This window comes from Equus asinus, chromosome 7 (assembly GCF_041296235.1).
Source record: "Equus asinus isolate D_3611 breed Donkey chromosome 7, EquAss-T2T_v2, whole genome shotgun sequence".
Lineage (NCBI taxonomy): Eukaryota > Metazoa > Chordata > Mammalia > Perissodactyla > Equidae > Equus > Equus asinus.
In genome coordinates this window covers 36794901-36821081 of record NC_091796.1, presented here as the reverse complement: position 1 = coordinate 36821081, position 26181 = coordinate 36794901, and the positions used below count along the sequence as shown (strand labels likewise).

At 37.3% G+C, this 26181-nt stretch overlaps 1 protein-coding gene across 11 annotated transcripts in view; it reads left to right on the top strand.

Moving 5' to 3' along the window:
• Window positions 1-26181, top strand: part of KIAA1328 (KIAA1328 ortholog) — a 337652-nt gene that overhangs the window by 308097 nt on the left and 3374 nt on the right. The gene's annotated exons all lie outside the window — the stretch shown is intronic.

The window sequence follows — 26181 nt, the reverse complement described above, 5'->3', positions numbered from 1 at the left end:
ACCTGAAACTAATACAATATTGCATGTCAACTATACTTCAATAAAAATAAATAAAAATAAAGAGCATGCTGATAAACAGGGTACCTAGCATCCCTCTGGCCTGGGAGAATTTACAAAGCAAGCACTCCTACTCCCAGTTTTGGTTTCTGCATAATGTTCTCCGGCAGTTAGCTTACTGCTTTTCCTGCTGGAGCCTAGCAGGGAACATCCTTTGACTCCAAGCTAACAGTTCTTTTCTCTCAAGATAACCAACATTGTGGTCTATTAATTTTACTTGTTGTGCTGGCTCCCAGCCGTATAAATTAGGCTTTAATTCATAATTAGTAGGAAGTTACAATTCCATAGAAAAGAGAACATTCTATATTAAATGGCCATTATCTAACATCATGATTTCACAAAGTGATTAAGATGCTAGAAAATAATTAAGATATCTTGTTTTCCAATACTTAAAAGTATCAGCATGGGGAACAGGGATGGTAATTTCTTTTAATCTGTGTGTATCTCCTGCTGCAAGGACAGAAAGAAAAGAAATTCTCCTTAAGTAATTTCATTTTTATAGTTTCACAAATTATCAGATTTGCCCAAGTTTGCTTTTCAGATCAGTATCTCTGAGAGCAAGTACGTTACTTGCCTAGTAATAGTCTTTTACCCAAACTCACAAAGAACAACAACAAAAAGCCAGGAGTAGGTATCTCATGAACTTTGAATGATGGGCATTGTTGAAGAAGACTGAGTGACCTCCGGAAGGCTGTTTCTGTTGATGATAATATCTTTGTGTGAAGACTTTACTCAGGGCTGATAGCCAGGAGAGAAAATGATACAGGTCCACAGGCCCTCATCCAAAACCCTTGGAGCCAAATATATTGCAGAATTCACAGTTTTTTTAAGGTAACATGTTGCATATACTATATGGAATACAGCATAATGTATGACTATTCACATTAAATGGAATAAACAACAAGTGTAAATAGCCCCATCTCAGCTCAGGTCAGATTCTGCTACCAAATAAGTTTGGGTTAGGTCAAATGTTGCTACCAAAAAAGGCTATGAAAAAGCGTTCAGTACTCTTAACATTTCACAGTTACAGGTAAGGCTTATAAGCCCACGTCACCACTCGTGGACATTTTTAAGTATTCCTAAATGCAGGAATCTCTATAAAGGGAAATGTCTCTGCTCTCCTCTAAATCATTTCTTCATGTTGTTCTAGATAAAATGCTTGGCTACACAGATTACAGGAGGAACCCATTAAGATATTTCAGGTATAGTTGGGTTAAATAGTCACTTGTCAGAGAGCACTGAACTAGATTGTTTTTATAATTACTGTCTTATTCAAGAAGTACAAGTTTATAGGGATATTTAGTGAAAAGTACAGTTTTCTCACACCAACCGTCTCCCAGCCAGACACATACCCTCCTTGCATGTAACTATTACCAGTTTCCTGTGTGTCCTTTCTGGGATAATTATCTATGTACAATCTTGGCTATGTGTATGAATGTGTGACTGTAGGACTGCCTTGTTCTTTTAAATCCATACAGTGTCCCTCTGTATGGATGTGCACTCATGCATTTTACCAGCCCACTAGTGAATGGATATTTGGGTTATTTCTAGTCTTTTATGATTGCAAACACTGCTGCAATGAATATTCCTATGTATGTCATTTATTACGTGTGAGAATATCTATAGGCTAAATCCCTAGAAAATCAATTGGGGGTCACAGCTAGGTTCATTATAAATTTTGATGGATATTGCTAAATTGCTTCAATGGAAGTTGTACAACTTACGTTCCCACTTGCTATATTTGAAAGTGCCTATTTTATTGTACCTTCAAGAGTGTAATCTAAAAGTTTGATTCTTTGCCAGTCAGAAAGGTGAAAATGGTATCTTGTAGTTCTAATTAGCATTTCTCTCATTATGAGTGAAGTTTTATATTTGAGTCATTTATATTTTCTACAAACTATTGTTCTATCTTTTGTCCGTTTTTCCACTGAGTTGTTAGTCTTTTTCTTTTTGACTTATAAAGTGCTCTTTACATAAGAAAAAAATGTAGCCCTTTTTGCAATATATCACAAATATTTTTCCCAGCTTATCTTTTATCTTTTGACTTCGGTTGTATGGCTTTTTTTTCTATGCAGAAAAGTCTCCCATGCAAATGATTTTTTCAGGTCCCTTTCAGTTGGTTCTACCTTTGATTTGTCTAATTTCACTCTGCGTTCGTCTCTGTTGTAGTTTATGATAGTTTTTAGTGGCACATTTATCCAGAGTTTTCTCTGATCCTTCTATCTAAACTCTCTTTCTCTGTGTACATCCTGCTTCCTAACAACAATTTAAAAAATAATAATAGTAACAACTTTCTTTTATTGAGCACTTATTATATGCCAGGCATAGTGCTAAGCACTTTATATACATCATCATAATTCCTCAGAAAGATAGACATTGTTTTTACCCTCATTTTACATGAAGCAACTAAAGTTCAGAAAAATTAAGCAACTTGCCCAATCACATAGTTAGAAAATGGTAGAGCCAGGATTCAAATATAGTATCTGGCTTCAGAGGCTGAGCTCCTACCACTACCTTGAATGTGATGTTTTTATGAAGAATATTAATTTGGAGCTATTACCAGAAATACTATAGTACAGTTATGTTTATCCCTTTAAGGATAACTAAGAAATTATTCGCTTTAAATAACAATTCAATCTTCAGGAATGAAGATTCCCAAATTCTTCCATAGTTATTCACATTTTACTGCTTGTTTTCTCACTGGTGTCTGAAAAGCCATGACTCTCAAAATAGATAAAACAGGATGGTCATCTGTTGGAAGTACATATACATGTGAATTTAGCCCAACCGATTGTCCTACTTTTCTGAAACTGTCTAGCTACAGTTTTGTTTAAATGATAATGACTCAACAGAGTGACAGTTTCATCATCTGGATCCACTTTTTAAAGCCCCAGCACAATAGATGATATTAACTTCGTTGATCTGGAGGTTGGAACCACAAAACTGGCATAGAGACAGGAGTTAAACTTTTGGCCAACAGAATTTCAGTTTAACTGGCTCTGTAGAACTAATGTTAAGACCGAAGAGAACCCATAGGAACTCTTGACTTCTCCCGTCCCTGTGCCAGAGTGAGGCCTAAGTTCTCCACGCCTTGCTCATAGACTGTGGGGAGTGGTTGGCATGAATGCAAGAAAAGAGTGCTTATCACACGGGGATCACTGATACCTATCTAATTCAGTATGTCAGAAAGGAAGATAGATACTAGATCTTTATGAACCTGGCTAGATTATGGCTAATTTATGGTAAAAACAAACCTAATTTGAGCTATTTTATCTGGGATTTCCTCAACCCTTCACTGTGTCTTGCCATTTTATTTCTGTTCACTGAAACAAGTTATGTTGATGTTATCTTGCATGAATGCAGTAGAAAGGAAGTTCAAGAAAAGCATACTTGTGGGGCCAGCCCTGTGGTGGAATGGTTAAGTTCGTGCGCTCCACTTCAGTGGCCCAGGGTTTCACTGGTTCAGATCCTGGGTGTGGACATGGCAACACTTGTCAGTCCATGTTGAGGTAGTGTCCCACATGCCACAACTAGAAAGACCCACAACTAAAATATACAACTATGTACTGGGGGGATCTGGGGAGAACAAGCAGGGAAAAAAAAAAGAAGATCAGCAGCAGTTGTTAGCTCAGGTGCCAATCTCCCAAATACTGATTTTTTTTCCTTAAGATAACAGAACAGGAATACTAAATACAAAATTTAGCTTGAGCAAAGTAATGAAAACTATGGGGGTTCTTTTTAGTTTTGTTTGTTTTTTCTTTTTTCCTTTCTTTCTTTCTTTTCTTTTTTTTTTTTTTTTTTGGTGAGGAAAATTGACCCTGAGCTAGCATGTTGTTAATCCTCCTCCTTTTGCTGGAGGAAGATTGGCCCTGAGCTAACATCTGTGCCAATCTTCCTCTTTTTTGCATGTGGGACACTGCCACAGCATGGCTTGATAAGTGGTGTGTAGGTCCATGCCTGGGATCCAGACCTGCAAACCCCAGGCCACCGAAGTGGAACGTGCAAACTTAACCACTATGCCACCAGGCCAGCCCCTGGGGATTCTTTAAAATGAGAGCAATGGCACGTCCATAAAGTAGAACACTGCCACAGTTTACAAGACATAGGTAGATCTACATGCACTGTTGTGGCTCGCTTTCCAAACATTCTAAGTGAAAAAACAGATCATAGATCAGTGCATCAGCATGGTTCAATGTAAGTTTTAAAATACCTATGTGTCTATGCATGTTGATTTGTATATGCACATATACACATGTAATTGTACAAAAAAGATTCACTAAACTGGTAACAGTGATCTCTAGGAAGGGTGATGGGTTTGCATTTGGGTGGAGGACAGAATGTTGAGGGGACTTTCCTTCTTTGTATAATTCTGTACATTTGAATTTTTATAATGAAAATATTTTTATATTATTTAAACAATTAAAAACTTTTTAAGAAAGTAATTGTAACCGGGTAGTTTCATTTATTATTTATTGAGTACTTGACATTAAGGATACAATAGTTCTTCCCTCATATTGTTTCCAGTGTAATGAGGGAGACAGATATTAAACAAATAAACCCTTAGAAATAAATAATTATGAATTGTGATAAATGCTATGAAGGAGAAGAGCAGATTATTATGAGAAGAAAAGTAACTGAGATAGTCCAATTCAGACAGTGGGGTTAAGGAAGGCCTTTCTGAAGTAGCGATATTTCAGTTGATATCTGGTAGGATGAGTAACAGTTATCCAGGAGAAAAATAAGTAGATGGTTGATATTCAAGTGTTTATCTTGTTATTATTCTTAACTATACATAAATACTATATATGTTCATCTGTATTAAAAAGTAAAAAAGAGAGAGAGATTGAGAGAGGAGAAACATTCATAAGAGGTGAAACAGTAGATATGAAGGTCTTGAGGCAGGAAGTAACTTGTCCATTCCAGAAACAGAAAAAGACCGTTGTGGCTGGAATGTAATGAGTGAGGCAGCGAGTCGTGGGAAACAAGAAGGGAGAAGCCGGCAGGGGAACAGGACTTCAGGGTTTTGCTGCCTGTGTTAGGGTATTAGTCAGCGTTCTCCAGAGGAGCAGAACTGAGAGAGGGAGAAGGGGAAGGAGGAAGAAGAGGGGGAGGGAGGGTGGGAGGCGAGGAGCAGGAAAAGGAAGAGGAGGAAGAGGGGTGGAAGGGAAGGAGGAATGGTTATTTTAAGGAATTGGCTCATGAGTTGTGGGGCCTGACAAGTCTGAAATTCATAGGGCGGGCTGGCAGATTGGAAATTCAGGTAAGAGTTGATTTTTGCAGTCTTGATTCTGAAATCTAAAGGGCAGGCCAGCAGGCTGGAAACTCAGAATATCTATGTTGCATTCTTAAAACAGAATTCCTTGTCCTTTAGGAAACCTCAATCCTTGCTCTTAAGTCCTTCAACTAATTGGATGAGGCTCACCCACATTGTGGAGGATAATCTGTTTTACTTAAAGTCAACTGGTTGTAAATCTTAATCACATCTATAAAATATTTTCACAGCCACATCTGGGCTAGTGTTTGACCAAACAGCTGGGCACCATAACCTAGCCAAGGTGACACATAAAATTAACCATCACATTGCCCTTGTGAGCTGTTTTGTACTTTAAGTGCAAAGGGATGTCCCAGAAGGGAATTGACAGAATCTGTTTCGAGTTGGTAAAAGTACACTCTGGCTGCTCTGTGGAGGGGAGCAAGAGTGAAATGGGAAACCACTGAGGCTGTTGGAGTTATACAGGTGAGAGATGATAGTAACTGGGACCCAAGGGTTGAAATGGCATAGGAAGAATGAAAACCTTAATATGTTTAGGAAACGGAACCAACAGGACCTTATAGAGAAGAGGGCAGTAAACAGAGGGAGCTATCAAGGATGACTCTAAGATTTTTGGCTTCAGAAATGGAGTGGATGATAGAGCTTTTTTTTTTTTTTAAGATTTTTTATTTTTTCCCTTTTTCTCCTCAAAGCCCCCCAATACATGGTTGTATATTCTTCGTTGTGGGTCCTTCTAGTAGTGGCATGTGGGACGCTGCCTCAGCATGGCTTGATGAGCAGTGCTATGTCGGCGCCCAGGATTCGAACCAACAAAACCCTGGGCCACCTGCAGCGGAGCGCACGAACTTAACCACTCGGCCATGGGGCCAGCCCCTGGATGATAGAGCTTTTAATGAAATGAGAAAACTGGGAGAGGAGGAAACAGATTTAGCCATGAAAGAAGGGGTAGGTATGGGGCAAAGACGAAGGCTTTGGTTTAGGGAAAGATAAGTTTGAGATTTGTGCTTACTTGTCTGACATGTAAGGACACAATGAGGTTACTGATATTTCATATCTGGCTAGTGTGTCTTGTACTACTGATGCCTCTGTTATCCTTCTTATTAGTTAATCCTTGATGTTGATTTGAATCATATTAATACACATTTTTTAAAAACTTGATTATTCGCCTCTGAGATCTGTTTCACCCTACAAATGTCTTACTTGTCCTTTTTCTCCCTGAGAAACTGGAAGTGTGGATTGCCATTACATGGATAGCATGCAGCTTTCTTCTTGTAACTGTAATCTGGGTATTTTGGGAAATAAACGTGTTATGTTCTGGCACATTCAGAATGCGAATCTTAAGTATATTTCCAAAAACGTTACTAAACCCTAAGCAAAATAATTAATATTTGCAGTTAAGGTTAAATACTTCCAGTGGCAAAAGCTGAATACCATAAGGAAGCAAGATACCTTCTTAAAGCATATTCTTAAAGCGTGATTTTGAAATTCAGGTCAAGATCCTAGCAGAATGCTTCCTCTTTGAACCAAGATGTAACAGGGATTGGATTTATCCTCCCACCTGAAACAACTAAACACACCAAATATATGAAACAACTGTTTTCAAATATTGTACATCAAGGACAGTTCTCCTTTAAAGAGAAGGAATGAATGAAGTTAACCCTACAATTACATTTCCGGACCACAATTCAGGAACCTCAGTGGAGCCCAACAAGTTCACTGACTTGAGGAGGCAGAGTTGGGAGTCTGAGGGAGGCCAAGGTGACTAGTGTTTGCAGGCAGAGTACTGGATAGGAGAGAGCTACAAAAAGAGAAAGCTCTAGATATCTATAGGGTATCTAAAGTGCTTAGAGAGCTGGCCTTGGGAGGAACATCAATAGTTGATTTAAAAACAAGGCAAATGACTTCAGGTGGTTTTTCTTGATTCTTGATGAATTGACTGATGTTACAGATATTGTTCAGTTGGAGTCAGTGCCAGGTGCCAAGTCAGTGCCAGTGACTGAAGAATTACCCTTTGTGAATAGTTTATGTGGAATAATTACAAGCAAGAATATTTTCAAAGAAGTTGAGAAAATCCTATTTCAGTACAACCTGAAGTGGAATCTGCTAGGATGTATTACAACTGACGGTGGTAAAATTATGTATGGTGCTGAAAAAGGCCTAATTAACCAAATGTACGGAGCTTGTGAAAACGTAAGATATTTAAAGCTTATGGTTATTCATTGTGTTATTCAGCAGCAGCTACTGTGAGGAAAATATTGGAATGTATCATGTGTATTGAGTCAGTAGTGTCAATGGTAAACTTCACTTGCTCTCATAGACTTAACCATCATCAGTTCCGTGAATTTTTGTCGGCTGTAAAGGATGAATGTCCTGACTTGCTACCCACTAGTTCAATGGCTTAGAAGTGGTAAAGATTTTTGTGATTTTTTTGAATTTCATGATTTTTTTGAAGACTGAGATTGAAACTTTTCTGAACAAGAAAAATCCCCTTCAACTCCTATTGTTGAACACTGAATCACGTTGAAAATTAGGTTTTGCTGCAGACTTGACAATTTTTCTTAATGAATTCAACCTAAAATTACAAGGCAAAACAGATGTTTATATACAAACTTGTACTGTGGTAGTCATTTCAACAACTAACCTTGTTTGAATCACAAGTAATATCAAGTTGTTTTATATACTTTCCATGCTGTCAAAAGTTAAAACAAGAAGTGAGACCTCCATTCTCTCACAAATTTGTATTGGATATATCTTCTGAGCTCAATCTACAGTTCCAGGAATGTTTTTCTTTCTTTCTTTCTTTCTTTCTTTTTTTTGGTCAGGAAGATTGGCCCTGAGCTAACATCTGTTGCCAATCTTCCTCTTTATTTATTTATTTATTTATCTATTTTTCTTCCCAAAGTCCCAGTACATAGTTGTATATCCTAGTTGTAGGTCATTCTAGTTCTTCTTCGTGGGATGCCGCCACAGCATGGTTTGATGAGTGGTATGTAGGTCTGTGCCCAGGATCCGAACCAGCAAACCCTGGGCCACCGAAGTGAGCACACAAACTTAACCACTACGCCACTGGGCTGGCCCCAGGAATGTTTTTCTAACTTGGATGTAAATGCAAAGGGTATTCTATGTTGGAGAATCCATTTAACTGTGCAGTTCTATATAACCATCAATTGGAGTGATTAATGTTCAATGTAATGACATGCTACATGGCAAACATTGGGAAGAATCTAATAGAATTCTATATATTGTCAATTAAAATCATATGCTTGTGGGTTAATATCACTATTTGACAATACCTGTCTGCATGAAAAGATATTTTTGCAGATGAATTATATAAAAAATCTCTTTACAGATCAGCATTAACAGATGAACATTTTCAATTTGGATGATAGGGAACATTAGCTTTGCACACTAATTAAGTGAAATTATCTTCTCTCCTACCCCTCAAAAAAATAATTCCACTCTTCTCATTATAAGACCTGAATGAAAAAAAGTATGCACAGTTATGATTCCATTTTTAATTTTGTCAGTAAAAAATATTGTGGAATTAATTTCTCCCTTGTTATATGAGTACCTTCTCATTTTGCCACATGGCCAGCAAAGCCTAAAATATTTACTGTTTGGTCCTTTACAGAAAAACTTCTGACTCCTTCCCCAGACAGCATACCATAGCCACTGCCAGGGTCCCACACTGTCCACTGAGTAAGGCATACATGAAACTGATTCAAATAGCACTACAAATGCTTTGAAAACTTAACTGACATTATAACAACACTTCACAGAAGACAGGTTGGAACTGTGACCTGAACCACTCCTGGTTGAATGCCTGCTACAACAGAACAAAACAAAGCAAAATCAACAATATCCTTAGAATTTAAACAAAACCCAGAGTCTCATGACATAATAGTCAAAATGCCCAGGACATGATCCAGAATTACTTGGCTATGAAGAACCTTGAAAATCTCAACTCACAAGAGAAAAAACAATCAATAGATGCAAACCAGAAGTGACACAAATGTTGGAATTATCAGACAACTTTAAAGCAGCTGTTATAACTGTGCTTCATGAAGGAAGGGCAAATACTCTTCAAACAAATGGAAAGATAGAAAGTCTCAGCATAGAAATAGAAGATATAAAGAACCAAATGGATATTTTAGAACTGAAAGATTAAAATACTGAAATTTTAAAATCCACTGGATGAGCTCAATATCAGAAAAAAGATCACAGAGGGAAAAGTCAGTAAACTTGTGGGGAAATCAGTTGAGATTATGCAGTCTATACAACAGAAAGAAAAAAGATTGAAAAAAAATTTAAACAGAGCCAAAGGGACCTATATGAGAATACCAGAAAGAGGAAAAAGAGCATAAAGTAGAAAAATATTAGAAGAAAATTTCTCACATTTGGTGAAAGACACAAGAAGATTCAAGAAGCTCAGCAAACCATAAGCAAGATAAACTCAAAGAAATCCTCTCCCAGACACATCATAATTAGACTTGTGAAAACTAGAAACTGAAAAGATAATGGAAGTTGCCAGAGAAAATTGACGTTTGTCATATAGGAGAACAACAATTTGAATGACTATGTATTTCTCATAAGAAACCAAGAATAGAAAGAGTGCAACATTTTTAAAGTTGAGGGAAAAGAACTGCCAACCCAGAATTCCATATCCAGTGAAAATATCTTTGATGAATAAAGGTGAAATGAAGACATTTTCAGATGAAGGAAAACTGAATTCATCACCAGCAGACCTGCTCTAAAAGAAATGCCAAAAGTACTTGAGATGAAAGATTGGAAAAGGATAAATAAAACTGTCCTTATTCACAGATGAAATGATTGCCTACAGAAAATCCCATGGACTCTACAGAAAAGTTCCTACAACTAAAGGAGTTTATAAGGGTTGCAGGATAAAAAGCCAACACACAGGGGCTGGCCCTGTAGCTGAGTGGTTAAGTTCGCGCGCTCCGCTGCAGGCGACCCAGTGTTTTGTTGGTTCGAATCCTGGGCGCGGACATGGCACTGCTCATCAAACCACGCCGAGGCAGCGTCCCACATACCACAACGAAGAATATACAACTGTGTACTGGGGGGCTTTGGGGAGAAAAAGGAAAAAATAGAAAAATCTTTAAAAAAAAAAAAAGCCAACACAAAATTCAATAGTGCTTCTCTGTACTAACAATGAACAATTGGAAACTGAAATTAATACAACAATGCCATTTACAAGATCTGCAAATCATGGAACAGTCTATCTTTAAGTTATTTAATGTGCTCCATGTATGGTATAAGACCCATACAACTGTATACTTCCACTTTCCCCCTCCCAGCCTTTGTGCTATTGTTATCATACATTTACCTTATACATATCTTATAAACTCCACTTTGTGTCCTTCCACATTTCTATCTGGTATCATTTTGATACTTCTTTATATATTCTAGATAGAAGTCCTTTGTTAGATATGTAATTTGCAAATATTTTCCTCCAGTTTAGCACTTTTCTTTTAAAATGTCTTTCACAGATAAAATGTTTTTAATTTTGATGAAGTCTAATTTATCAATTTTTTCTTTTATGCGTTGTGCTCATGATGTCATATGTAAAAATTCTTTGCCTAACTCCAGGTCACAGATGTTTTCTCCTATATTTTCTCCTAAGAGTTTTAAAATTTATGTTTCACACTTAGTCTATGATCTATTTAGAGTTAACTTTCTAAAAGACTATTTTTTAGGGCAGTTTTAGGTTCATAGCAAAATTAAGAGGAGGATACAGAAATTTCTTATCTGCCCCCTGCCCCCACACCTGCAGAGCCTGCCTTATTGTCAACACACCCCACCAGTGAGGTACAGTTGTTACAATTGATGAACCTACATTGACACATCATAATCAACCAAAGTTGATAGTTTACATTATGGTTTACTCTTGGTCTTCTACATTCTATGGGTTTTGACAAATTTATAATTACATGTATCCACCATTACGGTATCATACAGAGTGTTTTCACTGCCCTAAAAATGCTCTGTGCTCTGCCTGTTTATCCTCCCTGCCAACCCCTGGCAACCAATGACCTTTTGTCTCCATAGTTTTCTCTTTTCTGGAATGTCATATAGTTGGAATCATACAGTATGTAGCCTTCCCAGATTGGCTTCTTTATCTTAGTAAGATGCGTGTAAGCTTCCACCATGTCTTTTTGTGGTTTGATAGCTCATTTCTTTTTAGTGCTGAATAATATTCCGTTGTTTGGATGTACCACAGTTTATTTATCCATTCATCTGTTGAAGACATCTTGGTTGCTTCCAAGTTTTGGCAATTATGAATAAAGCTGCTGTAAACATCTGTGTGCAGTTTTCTGTGTGGGCGTGTTTTCAGCTCTTTTGGGTAAATACCGAGGAGCACAGTTACTGGATCCTATGGTAAGAATATGTTTAGTCTTATAAGAAACTACCAAACTGTGTTGCAAAGTGGCTGTACCATTTTGCATCTCCACCAGCAAGGAATCAAAGTTCCTATTGCTTCACATCCTCGTCAGCACTTAGTGTTGTCAGTGTTCCAGATTTTGGCCATTGTAGTGTGTGTAGTGGTATCTCGTTGTTTTAATTTGCATTTCCCTGATGACATAAATTGTGGGGCATCTTTCCAAGTGCTTACTTGCCATTTGTATATCTTCTTTGATAAGATGTCTGTTAAGGTCTTTGGTCCTTTTTAAATCAGGTTATTTGTTTTCTAATTATCAAGTGTTAAGGGCTCTTCGTACATTTTGGATAATAGTCTTTTATCAGATGTGTCTTTGCAAATATTTTCTCCCAGTCTGTGGCTTGTCTTCTCATTCCCTTGACAGTGTCTTTTGCAGAGCAGAAGTTTTTACTGTTAATGAAGTCCATGTTACCAATTATTTCTTTCATGGATAGTGCCTTTGGTGTTGTATCTAAGAAGTAATCACCATACCCAAAGTCACCTAGGTTTTCTCCTATTTATATTCTAGGAGTTTTATAGTTTTGCCATTTACATTTAGGTCTATGATCCATTTTGAGTTAATTATTGTGAAAGGTGTAACATCTGTCTCCAGATTCATTTTTTTGCATAGGGATGTCTGTCCAGTTGTTCCAGGCTGTCTTTGAACATTTGTTGAAAAGGTTATCTTTGTTCCATTGTATTGCCTTTGCTCCTTTGTCAAAGATCAGTTGATTATACTTATGTGGGTCTACCTCTGAGCTCTCTATTCTATTCTATTTGTTCTTTCACCAATACCCCACTATCTTGATTACTGTAGCTTTGTAGTAAGTCTTCAAGTCGGGTAGTGTCAGTCTTCCAACTTTGTTCTTCTTCAGTATTGTGTTGGCTGTTCTAGAGCTTTTGCCTCTCCATATAAACTTCAGAATCAGTTTGTCAATATCCACAAAATAACATGCTGGGATTTTGATTGGGATTGATAGCATTGAACCTGTAGATCAAGTTGCAAAGAACTGACTTCTTGACAATATTGAGTCTTTGTATCCATGAACATGGAATATCTCTCCATTTGTTTAGTTCTTTGATTTTGCTCATCAAGGTTTTGTAGTTTTCCTCTTACAGCTCTTGTACATATTTTCTTAGATTTATAACTAAGTATTTCATTTTGGGGAATGCTAATATAAATGGTATTGTGTTTCTTTTCTTTTTTTAATTTTTCTTTTTTTTTTTTTTTTTTGCTTTTTCTCCCCAAATCCCCCCAGTACATAGTCGTGTATTTTAGTTGTGGGTCCTTCTAGTTGTGGCATGTGGGATGCCACCTCAGCATGGTCTGATGAGTATTGCCATGTCCACCCCCAGGGTCCAAGTCAGTGAAACCCCAGGCCACTGAAGCAGAGCATACAAACTTAACCACTCAGCCACCGAGCTGGCCCTGTGTTTTTAATTTCAAATTCTACTTGTTCATTGCTGGTGTATAGGAAAGCATTTGACTTTTGTGTATTAACCTTGTGTCCTACAACCTTGGCTATAATCACTGTTAGTTCCAGGAATTTGTTGTTGATTCTTTTGGATTTTCTACATAGACAGTCATGTCATCTGTGAACAAAGACAGTTTTACTTCTTCCTTCTCAATCTGTCTACCTTTTATTTTCTTTTTTTGTCTTTTTGCATTAGCTAATATTTCCAGTATGGTGTTGAAAAGAAGTGGTGAGAAGATATCCTTAACTTGTACCTGAACTTAGTAGGAAAAATGCAAGTTTCTGAACATTAAGTATGATGTTAGCTGTAGGTTTTTTGTAGATATTCTTTGTCAAGTTGAAGAAGTTCCCTCTATTCCTAGTTTGCTGAGAGTTTTTATTATGAATGGGCATTGGATTTGTCAAATAGTTTTTCTACATCTATTGATATGATCGTGTGTTTCTCTTTTCTAGCCTGTTGATGTAATAGATTACATTACTTGATTTTTTGAATGTTGAATCAGCCTTGCATATCTGGAATAAATCCCACTCGGTGGAGGATTTTTGCATCCATGTTCATGAAAGATATTGGTCCATAGCCTTCTTTTCTTGTAATGTCTTTGTCTGGTTTTGGTATTAGGGTAATAATGGCCTCATAGAATGTGTTAGGAAGAATTCCGTCTGCTTCTGTCCTCTGAAAGAGATTGTAGAGAATTGGTATGATTTCCTCCTTAAATGTTTGGTAGAATTCACTACTGTACCCATCTGGGCCTGGTGCTTTCTGTTTTGGAAGGTTATTAATTACTGATTCAATTTCTTTAATAGATATAAACCTATACAGATTATCTGTTTCTTCTTGTGTGATTTTTGGCAGATTGTGTCTTTCAAGGAACTGGTCCATTTCATCTAGGTTTGTGGGAATAGAGTTGCTTGTAGTATTCTTTGATTATCCTTTTAATGTCTATGGGATCTTTAGTGATATCCCCTGTTTTATTTCTGTTCTTAGTAGTTTGTGTCATCCCTCTTTTTATCTTAATTAGCCTAGCTAAAGGCTTATCAATTCTAATGATCTTTTCAAAAAACTAGGGGCCAGCCCTGTGGCCACGTGGTTAAGTTCACGCGCTCTGCTTTGGCAGCCCAGGGTTTCGCCGGTTCAAATCCTGGGTGCAGACATGGCACTGCTCATCAGGCTGTGTTGAGGTGGCGTCTCACATGCCACAACTAGAAGGACCCACAACTAAAAAATATACAACTATGTACTGGGGGGATTTGGGGGAGAAAACATACACACACAAAAAAAGAAGATTGGCAACCGTTGTTAGCTCACATGCCAATCTTTAAAAAAAAAAAACAAAAAAACCTAACTTTTGATTTCATTGATTTTCTCTATTGAGTTCCTATTTTCAATTACATTGATTTCTACTCTACCTCTTATTATTTCTTTTCTTCTTAGATTTAATTTGATATTCTTTTTCTGGTTTCCTAAGGTGGACACTTAGATAATTGATTTTAGATTTTTTTCCCTAATATATGCATTCAGTGCTATAAATTTCCCTCTAAGCACTGCTTTCACTGCATCCCACAAATTTTGATAAGTTGTGTTTTCATTTTTATTTAGTTCAAAATATATTTTGGTTTCTCTTGAGATTTATTCTTTGACCCATGCATTATTTAGAAGTGTATTGTTTAATCTCCACATATTTGGGGATTTTCCAGTTAACTTTCTGTTACTAATTTCTAACTTAATTCCACTGAGGTCTGAGAGCAAACATTATATGATTTCTATTCTCAGCTTGGTAAGGTGTGTTTTGTAGCCCAGAATGTGGTCTATCTTGGTGAATGTAAAGTTATTTTTGTTTAAAGTGTGAGGTTTATGCTGAAGTTCAATTTTTTTGCATATGGCTATCCAATGCCTGCAACAGTAATTGTTGAAAAGCTTATCCTTTCTCCACTGGATTTACTTTGCACATCTGTAAAAACCTCAACTGATCCTATATTTGTTGGTATATTTCTGGACTCGATTTTTTTCTATTGATCTGCCTGTCTATCCATTCTTTGCTAATATCACATTGCCTTGATTAATGTAGCTTTACAGTAAGTCTTAAAACCATGTTGCATGAGCCTTCCAACTTTGCTTTTTTCTTCAAAATTGTTGTGGCTGTTCTAGTTCCTTTTCCTTCCCATATGAGAAACTGAGTCTTAGATGAAAAGGTAAAGATTATAGGAAAATATTATAATAACATGAGTAAGAGATTTTACTCTTCTGTTTGTTACTTTTAGTATATTAAAATTGTTCTTGATTTTAGGATCCCCCATATACCCACAGATTTTTTGGTAAATACTTTAGCCTCCCTTCAAGGTACACTGACTGTGCATAGTTTTCACTCTATAGCTTATAAGTACTTCAAGAAAAAATATGTTAAATTAGAGTTAGCAGAGTCCTCTTGTGACAGCACCTCTGTTGAATGGAGAACGAGATAGAAAGGTAAGATTCTGAGTTGTACCCTCAATCCTGTGTCTGCACACATCTGATTTTCTCTCTGTGTGAGAAGTTCTTCTGTGAAGTCTGCAGTCCCACAGGCAGGTTCAAGACCACCCTGTTATTCTTACGAGCCTTTTTGCTGATGTTTGACAAGTGATTGTGAAGCATTTATAAAATATGCTGTATTTTCTATAAGTGCTTCAGAAACATTAATGCCAGCCTAGGTTTGCTTTAGCAATTAAAAAGTAAAGAGCTTTCTAGAAGAATGATTTTAGGATTCCCGAGAAGACCTATTTTAAGATTCCTGGCTCAGTATGGTAATTGGTTATCTTTCGGCCTTCTTTATAAACCCACTCTTTCTTGAATTGGTACCATTCTTTTTCCCTGACCCTGGTAAGAATAATATATAGGGATATAAAGAACCATAAGAAGGGCTATAAACAAATATTCCCTATAAATACAGATTTTTAAACCCTAAAATAATTATAAGGAATCTAATTTAACAGTGTATATAAAGAATAATACTGTATAACCAAGTAGAATATGTTCTAGGAATTTAAATATGGATACTATTTTGGAAGCCAAAAATAGAATATTTCTTAACAATGTATCAAAGAAGGAAAAGTTTATTAACATCTCGGTATATACTGAATAGTTACTTGATAAAATTTATTTTTCATTCCTGGTTTTAGTAAGACAAAAGACAAAATATTTCTTAACATAATAAAGAATATCTGCATGGGAAATACTTAATAGTGAAAAAAATAGAATAATTCCTGTTAGATCAGCATTATACAAAGGTGCCTATAAAACCTGTAGTTTTGGCATTTCCATGGAAGTTCTAGCCAATATAACAACATAAGAAAAAATAATACAAAAATGAGAAACGCATAAACTTTATCATTATTTTCAGTATAATTGCTCACCCATAAAACCCATAAGAATCAACTGAAAAAATAATTTAAAGAATTAAGAGAATTGAATAATATACAGAACTCAATTACTATGAATCTCTATAGCAGCATTAGCTATTTAAAAGATATAGTGGGGAAGGGGGACTCATTCATAATAGCAATGAAAAAATTAGGAAATTCCTAATAATAAACTTAATAGAAATTTATGGAACCTCTCTGAAAATGTCTTTCCTAGCTAAGATGATTAATTGAGCACTTATGTTTATCTCTTCTATTTCCTGAGACATCGGTAAGATGAGAGTAAATGAATGTTTTTAAAGGTATAAATTCACAAGAATAAATACAAAAGGAGAAGAATCATTAATATACCAGAGATTTATATACATTTTTATAAAATGGAAAATGAATAGAGGATTAGTAACTTGTTAAACAGGACAGAGGAAGCTGCCACATAGAAAGCACTGAGGAAAGTATTCACACAAAAAGAGATTGATGTCACTGAACTTTGGAAAATTTTGGGAATTAGAAGCAACATGAACAATGGAAAGTGGTAATATAGGGCAGAACTAAAAATAGTATGAGGTAGATGTTTCAGGTAAGAATCAAAAAACTTAATACTCCAGCCACAGTGTCATATGTGGAATATTAGTTCCAGACAGAAGACTGGAGATTAATACTCTGGAGAAATTCAACAGAGAAGAGACGACTCAGGACTCCCTTTGGAAGGTGAGATGAATCAGATAGGGCTGAAATTGGGATGAATTCAAAGTCTGCAAATGGAAAGGCTGGCCTCCTTCCCTATCCCAGAAGTAGATCATATCTCCCTCCCAGGCAGAATATTGAAAGAGTCCTCTCTGAAGAAACTTAATAGTCCCAGAAAAAAGATGTCCTCATACTGATATGGCATGGTATATCCACTTTGGAAAACAATCTGGCACTTCCTTAAAAAGTTAAACATAGAGTTTGCAGTCCTACCCCTAGATATCTACCCAAAAGAAATGAGAACATATTGGATAAACCTTGGGAACATTATGCTAAATAAAAGAAGCCAGTCACAAAAGACCACATATTGTATGATTTCATGTATATGAAATGTCCAGGCAAATCTATGGAGACAAATAGTAGTTTAGTGGTTGTCTAGGGCTGAGAGGGGGCTGGAAATAGGGAGTGACTGCTGATGGGTACAGGATTTCTTTCTGGGGACAATGAAAATGTTCTCAAATTAAATTATGATGATAGTTGCACAATTCTGTTAATGAACTAAAGCCACTGAGCTGTATGCTTTAAATAGGGGGACTTTTCTGTATGTATGTTTTACTTCAGTAAAGCAGTTTAAAGTTCATAAAGAAGCAGTCAGCCACATTGAATGCTGAGAGACATTATGTAAAGTAAGGACTACAAAAAGTCCATTGGGTTTAGCAGCATGGAGGTTGGTGAATTTGATAATTTCAATTTTAGTGGAGTTGTAGACGACAAGTGCCAAATTGGAATAAATTGAGAAATGGTTTGGTTATGGAAAGGAGAGAACTTCTTAAATGCTCTTGGTTACCCAGTAAGCAGGAGAAGATTGAAAGTTCTAGAGTGGATAATCAATGCTAAAAGGTCCCTAAGAAGCACGAGTGGGAGTGATTAGCCTTGTCTAAGAGAAGGATCACTTCTTTCAATGTAAAAGGAGGACATGATGAGTGCTAAAAGACTTGTAAGCTTGATAAAGACAATTTCTATTTAATGATCTCTGTTTTCCCTGAAGTGGGAAGCAAGGCCATCTGTTTAGGATAAAAAGGGAGAAGGAGAAATGAGGAGAACAAAACAGCTGATGAGAGAAGTACAGTAGCTTTGTCAGAAAATGTTTAGCACCCACTTAAGGTTAGTGACGACGAGTCTATATTAGATCTGGGTTTTGTTCGTTTGTTTGTTTCTTTGTTTTGTTCATTCACACTAAGTTGCCCAACCATAATTCATAGAAAAGGCAGACGTTTGGATTCATGCAGTGTTGTGATTTTGCCAGATTTAGAGGACGGGACAAAAAGACAGGGGACATGTTTTTAAGATCATTATTAATAGAATGATTGGAATGCTGGACCAGGAAATTCAACATAAATAAGGATAAAGGGTTGGGAAGAAAGTATGCTATTAATGGTCCCACCAAGACAGAGATTTTAGCTATCTTTTTCACCACTTTATTCCCAGTTCTTAAAACAATGATGGTTTGAATTAAAGGTCTAATAAGACCAGTGGACATAGATAGTGGAAATAGTTGAAAAAACAAGCTTGAGGGTAAGATGTGGGCATCAGGAAGTAGTGGGATGTTTGAATTACTGAACTCAGAAGAGATGCCATTTTAACTGATGACAAGTTCCAGGATATGAAGAGAAAGGCTTACTAAAAAAGTGTTTGACCTGAGAGGTCAAAGAACTAAGAAGTCAGAGTGTTGGTTGAGTTTCATTCCTGTGATGTTGACATCAGCAGGGATGATGGTAAGAGCTGAACTGAAGAAGACAGAATCAAGTGTTAACATCTTCAGTGATTGAGAGTGACGGGGCAAATAGATGAAGAGAGGTTGAGGGTGGTAGAGGAGATGACAGGATACTGAGAGCAGTAGGAGTTTAATGTGAGACTGGGGGTATAATGATCGAAAAGCAATAGTGGAAGCAATGATGATGCCAATACCACCTCTTGACCCCAAAATATATACGGTATGTAGAGTAATAACAATTCTCACTGAGAATGATGTAGGGGAATTTGAGAAGAGAGCCAAGTTTCAGTAAAAATAGATGGAGAAAGTACTCTAAGAAGAGTACAAAATATAGCCAAGTATATCATGAAGCAAAAGCTTCAGAAGCATTGGAGGCCATGGGAAGGGCTGGGAATAGAGAGACAGTACAGAACATAATAGAGATAGTGATATTTTGGTAACCTATGATGAATTGTAGTGGGGAATACCCTTTGGACATTGACTGATTGAAAAAAGGAAGAAAAGATATAATAGTTGATTTAGTCCCAAAAGACCTTGGACCTAACCTAAGTGCTCTTTAATGGGGGATTGGTTAATAAATTAGAGTAAATCAGGAGACAAAGTCATCTGAAATCATTAAAAATAATGTTGTAAAAAATTGATGTGAAAAAATAGTCCCAATATATTAAGTGAAAAAGTAGTTTACACAAACCCTATGTGTAGTATCTTTTTTTGTAAAAGGAGAACAAGAAGAATAAATGGATGGGTAATACTTTTCAGAATGTTTGAAATATACTGCGATTTTTAAAAGACTAGCTATTGGGGGCTGGCCCAGTGACGCAGCGGTTAAGTGCCCATGTTCCACTTCAGTGGCCCGGGATTCGCCGGTTTGGATCCCAGGTGTGGACATGGCACCACTTGGCAAGCCATGCTGTGGTAGGTGTCCCACGTATAAAGTAGAAGAAGATGGGCATGGATGTTAGCTCAGGGCCCATCTTCCTCAGCAAAAAGAGGAAGATTGGCAGCAGATGTTAGCTCAGGGCAGATGTTCCTCAAAAAAAAAAAAAGACTAGCTATCCAAAGATCACAAAAGCTGCCCAAGGAGGAAGGCATTAAAACTTAAGCATTGGGCCATTCGTTTTTTCAACAAATATTTAGCACCTACCTTGTGTCAGAACCCTTCTTGGCACTAGAGACATTGTCAATAAAATAATGATCGTACCTTCATGGATCCCATTACCACTGAAAGAGATAGGCAATAAATAAATAACGTACTCTGTAGTGTTGAGTGATATAAAGAAAATAAAACACCATAAAGAGATAAAGTAACTTTAGTGTGGTGGCTGTTTTGGATAGAGTGTTTAGGGATGCCCTCTTGGAGGAGGTGTCATTAAGGAATGGAGAGAGCAAGCAAGATCTGAGAACGGAGCATCCTAAACAGAGGATGCAGCATATGTCCAGGCCCAGAGGGAAACATCCAGAATAACAGCAAGTTTTTGGCCTGAGCAACTGTGTTGATGGAGAGGAGCAGGATTTAGAGAAAAAAATAAGAGTTCTGTTTTGGATAGTTTGAGATGCCTATAACACATCCACATGGAGATATCAGGCAACAGTTGGGTTTGTGAGTATGGAACTCAGGAGCAAGGTTGATGTTGGATCTATACATTTAGGAGTCATTGATATATTGATGTTATTAAAAGTCATGAGAATGAATGGAATCACCTAAGATATAACAGCTAAGGATTAAGGATTAAGCCCTGGGGCATTCCATCCTTTAAAAGGCAAGAGAAGAGGAAGGTAATCAGGAGAGGTCTACTGAAATCACAAAAGATGAAAAAAGGGAATGGAAGGGGAAAGCTCCAGCGTCATGGTTAGGTTCTCATCCAGAGCAGTCTATGGAATGGACCATGAAATTGATTCGTTTCCTAGCCTTGTGCTAATATTCTCAGACACCATGTCAGACTGTCCCTTTCTTGAGTTGGTGGCATGGAGCCAAATCAAATCTGCAGAGGTTACATCCTCCCCTGGGTTTTGTCTAAGTATCTTGCTAGCTCAGAGGCAAACAAAACTGGAAAGAGAGCTCTAGGAGGACAGAATTAAAGCTAGGACAGCCAAGTTCAAATTGCTTCCTGGATGGGCCTGGCAGAATAGACCAAATTAGCCCTCTGCTTATCACTTCTCCGTAATGAAGCTGTTAAAGTCAGCCTGTGTGCCTAGGTAACTCGTGAGTACTGGCACTGTGAGGTACAGAGACAAGAAAAGCCAAAGTTGTTAATGCCTGTGGCCAACATATAGTCTGAGTTTTTCAAGAGATGGTATTTTGTGGATTTGAATAAGTTATGTGTCTCTTTAAATACCAAACATCCCCATCAGGGTCAAGCCAAGTTAATTTTATAGCCTCCTGCCACATGTCACCTCAGCAAACTAAGATAAACTGCTCATAGACACAGTTTGATAAACACACTGCTCTTTGCTGGTATTTGGTGCAAAATACCATAGGAATTCATTTTTTATTTTGCTTTGTTGCATGTATAATTCTGGTGTAAAATTGGATGATTTCTCAAGCTTTGATTTTTAAAATAGTCTTTGCTATTTTGTTGCTTTGTAATCTGCCAAATTATTTGGTCTTTTCTGATAGCAAAAGTACTGTTACAACACTTAATGAACAAAATTAGCTATGAAGTGCTACTGAGCCCCTGCCTACCACAGACTTTCTGATTCTTCTGCCATAGTGTAGTCCGTGACTGAATGTGGCTTCTAGAGAAATGGAATTTTTATGATGACAGCAGACCATGAAGAGCATTTATACTTTAGGGTAGATTAAATTGTTGGTGAAAAGATAACCCAGTTGATTAGGGTACAGATATGTTCACACTGAGTTACAGTTAATCATACTATACTTTTTAAATAAAATGTAGTTGGAAACAGCAACCATTTTCTTCTTTTACTTTTCCTTTAGTTACACATCTTATTTATCTTGATGGAAAGATTGAAGATACACTAGTCTAGGAAGTCAAGGGGTCTGGGTTAAAAACCACTTTGCTCTGCCGCTCACTTGTTGTGTGACCCCAGTCAGTTCACTTATACCTCTCTGGACCTCAGTTTCCTCATTGATAAAACAAGAGAAATTATTCCATATTATGTCTAAGACTCATTCCTCAGTGGGGAGGCATTACTAGTGTTTGCCAATATCTCATTCTGGAGCTACATGACTGTTCTGGCCAATTAGATGTAAAAAGTGTTGTGTCACTTCCAGGCTGTGGAAAACCTATGTACGGTTCTTCAGTCTCTCTTCCCTTCCAAAAAAATAGAGAAGCTCACATGTTCCAGGTGATGCAGTCATAAGATAGTGGAGCCACTGTCTGAATGGACCTACTTCAAGCATATAGCATAAGCATAAAATATATTTGACTTGTGTTAAGCCTTTGGAATTTTGAGGTTAATTTGTTACTGATGCATAACCTAACTCATCCTGACTAATACATCAAGTCTAACTTTCTATGGTTTTGTGGGTCATTCTATATTATAAATATTTTTTTACTATATCGTATGTGAATAAGAGTACTAGGAAGGAATTTGAAGTCACAATTTTTTTTTCAAATGATAGGTTGGCACCTATTTAATCAGTTTGAACACAAATCCTTATCATTACTCTGGATTTCAGTTTGCATCTCTTAAAGATTGATTTCTGACATGCTTTTTGACCCCCCATTATTTTGGCTCTGCTTTTTAATAGAGAGGGCAGCTAGTTTATTTCCTCATTCAGAATATCTCTCCCTAACAGTTTTAAGCATGGAATTCTATAGAAAAATATAGGCTTTCCATTGTTTCTAATTTAAAAAATTTTTTTGAATTGTCTGTATGAAGAGATGAATATTAGCAACAAGATTGCCACGTGTCTCCAAGGAAGGTTCAAACAAAGCCTATTCTTTGAGGGTGAAGTAGGTCTGTCTTACTTATAAACAGACTTTCCTGGAAGCAGTACCCAACTCCTCGGCTTACACCTTAAACGGAGATATTTTGGTTGAACACAGAAACCGTGGTTTTACATGACAGAGATAATTGTGTTGAAACATTGCTTTGATGCTTTCAGAATAAAAGCTGCAAAAAATTTTCTGGTAAAAAAGATTTCAATGTATAGGTTTTCATACCATAGAAAATACATGACGTTTCCTGAGATGATAGTCTGATCTTGCCTGGGCCTTGAGGGCAGGGCCAGCTACATAACTTACAAGACCAGTGCAGAAGGAAAGTCCTTCGTTCAAAACGTAGGATGAAAACATGCACTTAAAGGTACTAAAATACAAAGCTTTATTCCTTTAAGAAGAAATTTCTAAAGCAATGAGTAATAGTGACACATGAGTAATAACATAAACCTACAGATAGCAAAGAAATTTTATTTTTGATATAATTTCATATAATACAATAAATAATACTTTATTAATGTAATAACTTGATTGATCGTAAGATTTTTCTGGCTCACTTTTCAAATTCATTTATTGGATCATCAAAATTTATACTTTTAGAAACTGTATTTTAAGTGATCTAATTAAAAGCAGATCAGTTGCTCTTGGCAAATGAAAGATCACACATAATTTTTGGTAATTTTTAATTTTGAGAAAGTTTTTTTTTTTTTTTTTTTGAGAAAGATTAGCCCTGAGCTAACTACTGCCAGTCCTCCTCTTTTTTGCTGAGGAAGCCTGACCCTGAGCTAACATCCATCCCCATCTTCCTCTACTTTATATGTGGGACACCTACCACAGCATGGATTTTGCCAAGCGGTGCCATGTCCACACCTGGGATCCGAACCAGCGAACCCCCAGCCGCAGAGAAGCAGAACGTGTGGCAGAACATGTGCACTTAACCGCTGCACCACCGGGCCGGCCGGCCCTGAGAAGGATCTTTCTGCTGATGTAACTGACACTGAAGCTGTTAAGAATACTTTATAGGCTGTGACAAATTGGAATAGATTTCTGATAAATTCTTTCAAAATATGAATTTTATTATATCTAGAGCTGATGATTCTTATGGAACAATTTTTCTAAAAAGATTTAACTCTTCATACACATTAGTTTCATGTATGTTGGAATTTAATTTTAAATATAAACTTATACATCATTTTAATGTTTTCTCTGGTATATCTGGTAACTTATACATCATACAAGAAACCAAAAGCCACTTAATGATGTGTTTATAATTCAAAATGCCTACTTGTGCTTTCTATTGCTGTATCTTCAATTACAAAGAAAAATTAATTTCAAAATTGTATTCCTTGTTAATTGGTTCACTTGAAGCTGCATATGAAAATGGTGTTCTTTTCCATCAACTGCAACAATCTTTACATTTAATTTCTATTTCTAAGCCTGTGGATATTTGCTTTGTAATGTTGCAGCAGTTTTTAGAACCAGAGATTCTAAACTCTTTGAAGAACTCTGATATCTCTCTGATATACTTTATTGCAATGTCCACGTGTGTGCTTTTGTCATGATTTGATGACAGTTATTGCCTAAACGCTAGCAGTTCTTATCTCAGTGCTCTGGCCAGAGAGCTAATATTTTTGCATAGGGAATGGGTTCTGGGAAAAGACAGGCAAGCCAGCCTGTCACCGCTGCCACCACCACTGCTGCTTCTGCTGCCTCCATGACCATCACTAATCAGGGCCTAGGTCCTGGCCCCAGCCACCCCCCGGGGCCCTGCAGCACCCCAGCATGCTTCTGGCCTGAATGTGTACAGCAGGCAGGCAAGCCAACTGTTTGGCACACAAACTGCCATTGCCCACTGTGCCTGTGCCCACACACGCATGCCCACCGTGTCCCCTCTGTTCACACACATGCTCCCTTCTCCCATCAGACTTCATTTACAAAACACAAAATCAAAGATAAAATCATTAAGAATTTCAAACAGCAGCAGTAGAGCATTAAACCAAGTGCAGGGCCCTTTGCAGCTACACAGGTCATACATGCCCTACTTGAGACTTCACTATATACCTGTAGGAATTACTTGACCTCTTGTATGAATGAGTATGGAGGCAGATACATTTATGCCTTTGGCTTTCCATACTGGAAATACGTAAAGTGGGCCATGGACGAGGGCATCATTGACCATATTTAGTTTCCCTGCCTCTACACTGCTACAAACGTATCCTTTTTGATAAGAATGCTGGACACCAGGGCAGTCTTTCTTTGAAATGATCTCTTTGTAGATTCAGATGAGGGTTTCTTTTCTCAAGATTCTAGAGAAAATTAGAGTAGGATAGCAAGAAGGAACTAGCATTTATTGAGTACTTATTATATGCTAATTTATACCAACTGATTCGTTGAATCCTAACAGGAGTTCTGTTCGCCTTTTATTCAAGAGAAACTAAACTGAGAGACTGAATAACTTTCCCAGTATCACACAGCTTGCAAATAGTAAAGCAGAGATTTAAACCAAGTCTGTTTAGGGGCTGGCCCGGTGGCCTAGTGGTTAAGTTCATGTGCTCCACTTTGGCAGCCCTGGGTTCACAGGTTCGGATCCTGGGTGTGGACCTGCACACCACTTATCAAGCCATGCTGTTGTGGCATCCCACATACAAAGTAGAGGGAGATTGGCAACAGATGTTAGCTCAGGGCCAGTCTGTCTCACAAAAAGAGAAAGAAAGAAAGAAACCAAGTCTGTCTGACTGCAAAGACTTTGAGAGACAGCTTTAGTGTCCTGGATAAGAGCACTGGAGACAAACTACCTGGGTTCAAATCCTGACTCTGCCATGTAACGACTTCATGTTGGTGAGTTACTTCCCTGAGCCTCGGTTTCCTCATGTATGTGATGGGGATCTGAGTAGTACAGTATCTACCTCATAGGGTTGTTTAGAGGGTTAAATGAAGGTTAAATATATGTAAAGCATTGAGCACAGTGCCTGACATGTAGTAAGCCTGCAGCAGATGTTACTGCTCTATCATTATTATTATCATGATTACTTTGCCCACACCACAGTCTCTCTTCACAGCTAGAAGAGAATGTTGGAGTTCAGCAGAAGAGAAGAACTTACAGACCGACAGCAGGGGCCTTCTTGTGTTTACTTTCCCTAAAGTTCCCCTGGAAGGCCCTCTTGCACATGCTGTGACCTTGG